The 2855-nt window shown below is 40.3% G+C and overlaps 1 non-coding gene across 1 annotated transcript; it reads left to right on the top strand.

Moving 5' to 3' along the window:
- The first annotated feature begins 1596 nt into the window (after positions 1 to 1596).
- On the top strand, positions 1597 to 1735 carry LOC119468393. Its single transcript, XR_005197071.1, has one exon. It is a non-coding gene; the product is annotated as a small nucleolar RNA SNORA8 (small nucleolar RNA).
- Positions 1736 to 2855: the final 1120 nt, after the last annotated feature.

Raw genomic sequence — 2855 nt, 5'->3', positions numbered from 1 at the left:
CCAGACTACTATAGAAAGTAGTCTAGGGACTCTGAAACCACATAGTAAAAAAGATCAGGGACACTTGTGATTGGCTTTCAGCAGGGTGATACTCAATAAACAGCAAGTTCACCTGTGATTATAAGTGAATTCAATTTAATAACTCCCTTTTGGAAATGCTGTATACATAAAAGCTATAAAAGCCTGGGCAGGGGTGGTGTGGTCATCTTGGTACCACAATTGATCTGGGAAAACCATAAAACCAACACAGACCCCATTCACTGAGTAAGATTCAGCAAATCCCAGGCTGACACATCAAGCCCTTTAGATCCATGGTTCACAGCCACTGGCAGGCTAGTCCAACTCGCTCCATGTGAATTTGTAGCCAGGCTGCATACCATGCTGGAAAGCTCAGCACATTTCCAAGCAAGCAAGTTAAATTGCAGTCAGGCCACTTTCAGCCTAAAGGAGGTTGTTAATCTAAAGAAGTTCTATGGACTAAAGCCTTTTAACCTGGGCAAATGGTTCCAAAAGTGTCATTCCCAGACCAGCACACTAGCATTACTTAAAAAGTTGTTAGAATTACAAATTGTGGGGCCCCATCCAAGATCTATTGAGTTGGAAACTGTGGTTGGGACCCAGCAATCTATTTTAGTAAGCCCTCCAGGCGATTTGGATGCAGGCTTAAGTTCAAGAATTACTATTGTAGGCGGTTGTGGTTGATCCTGGTCTTAGAGTAGAATTCTGGGTCTTTAAAATTTATTTATTTTTTTATTTTTAGAGATAAATGTCTTGCCATGTTGCCCAGGCACAACTCGAACACCTGGGCTCAAGTGATCTTCCCACCTCAGTCTCTCAAATTGCTGAGATTACAGGTGTGAGCCACCACACCCGGCTGAAGAATTCTGGGACTTTAAATGGCCAGTCAGAGCAAGCTTAGCACTACTTACAGTGAGCAGGGCTCTCCTCATTCCCTGAACAACCTTCATTGGGTAACTATATTTGAAAGTTGGGCCACAGACATAGGAAATTTTTCTCCAGTAATATAGTTTGCATTTAATAATCATTCAGTAACACAGCTACCAGATACAGCAACAAAAGATCATGGCACCCTAGTTTCTCAGGATTAGAAGACCTCAAAGATCATGTCATGTACTGCTTCTCAAACTTTAAAGTGCATAGAAATATTTGGGAATTTTTTTTAAACTGCAGGTCCTGGCCAGGCATAGTGGCTCACAATTGTAGTCTCAGCACTTTGAGAGGCCATACTAGGAGAATTGCTTGAGCCCAAGAGTTTGAGACCCAGCTTGGGCAGCATGGTGGAACCCTATCTCTACAAAAAGTTAAAAATTAGCTAGGCATGGTGGTGCATGCACCTATAATCCCTGCTACTCAGAAGGCTGAGGCAGGTGGATCCCTTGAACCCAGGAGGTTGAGGCTGCAGTGAGCTATCATGCACCACTACACTCCAGTCTGGGCAAAAGAGTGAGACCCTGTCTCCTAAAAACTAAGTATATATACACATATATATATACACACAAATAAAATGCAAGTTCTGATTCAGGAAGTCTAGGGTGAGGCATTAGAGTCTTTGTTCCTTTTTAAAAGCTTCCAGGATGCATGGCATGGTATCTGCTCTCAGCATTTTACTCCTGCTAGGGTGTTCAAAGGTCAGTGCCATAGAAATTCAGTATCTGGCTGTATTGGTATTCTTGGGTTTGTACTTGTTAAACCTGGTATTTCTATTGGTATAGCATTTGTATAGGTTTCTCATACTCTTCAGTTTGATATATTCTAAAATAGTAAGCAATGCTTTTCTTTTTCTAAGGTGTCAAACTGAGAATGAAGCAGATCCACCAACGCTGAAAACGACCCTGAAGTAAATTGGTTGAAGAAATTAGATCCCAAAGATTCTTGTTGAATTTTGACACCTTCATCTGTATATCCATATTAAAAAGAGACATAAGAAACCAAAATAAAAGAATTATGGGCTGACAGGACAATTGGATTAAGCATCAGTTCTATTAAAAGGGGCCAACTTGAAGATATTAATAAATATTTTGAATATAAATCTTGACTCCAGCTCTTTAGAGGATCTAAAGTGACCTTGATGGAGAGTAGAAGGAATCACAACAAGAAATTCCTTGAATATAAATGTATTGACTTAAAAACAAACAAAAATGCTTCCAAGTAATACCAGTGCTGTTTGTCTATGGACCACACATTGAGCTGTAGGCCTCTAGTCCAAATCTGATGCTTGAATCCCCTACCTGGAACTTCCCCAACCTGGCTTTGCCTCAGAATCACCCCAGGAGCTTTGAAATGTGGCAATCTGGATAGCACTGAATCTATAAATTGCTTCCTAACTTATTCTATGAGGGCAGCATTACCCTGACATCAAAGCCAGACAAAGACACTATAAGAAAAATAACAACAACAACAACAACAACAAGTATCTCTTACAAATATTGACGGAAAGGCTTAAGCAGAAACTGCAGACCATGTAACTTGGTAGGCATGCAGTGTAGGCCAGTGTCTCATAAATGCCAAATCAGAGACAGCTAAAAATCTGGCCATATCAGCATCACCTGGGAAGCTTTAAAAACATAGATATGCAGCCTACAAGAGATTCTGACTCAAGAAATTTGGAGTGAAACTCAAGGGTCAGCACTTCACTTAGGAAGTGTTACTCTTCTTGAATTCCTTGGAAGAGTTTAAGAAGGACTGGATTTAGTTCTTCTTGTAATGTTTCACAGAATTCACCAGTGAAAACATCTCATCCAGGGATGTTTTTAGTGGGAGGCTTTTGACTACTGAATCAATCTCCTAAGTTTATTTAGATTTTCTATTTCTTCATGATTCAGTCTTGGCAGGTT

The sequence above is a fragment of the Cebus imitator genome, unplaced genomic scaffold, assembly GCF_001604975.1.
Source record: "Cebus imitator isolate Cc_AM_T3 unplaced genomic scaffold, Cebus_imitator-1.0 Scaffold421, whole genome shotgun sequence".
In the NCBI taxonomy this organism is placed as follows: Eukaryota; Metazoa; Chordata; class Mammalia; order Primates; family Cebidae; genus Cebus; species Cebus imitator.
Note: the sequence above shows the minus strand (reverse complement) of the source record. Positions and strands in the feature narration are given on the sequence as shown.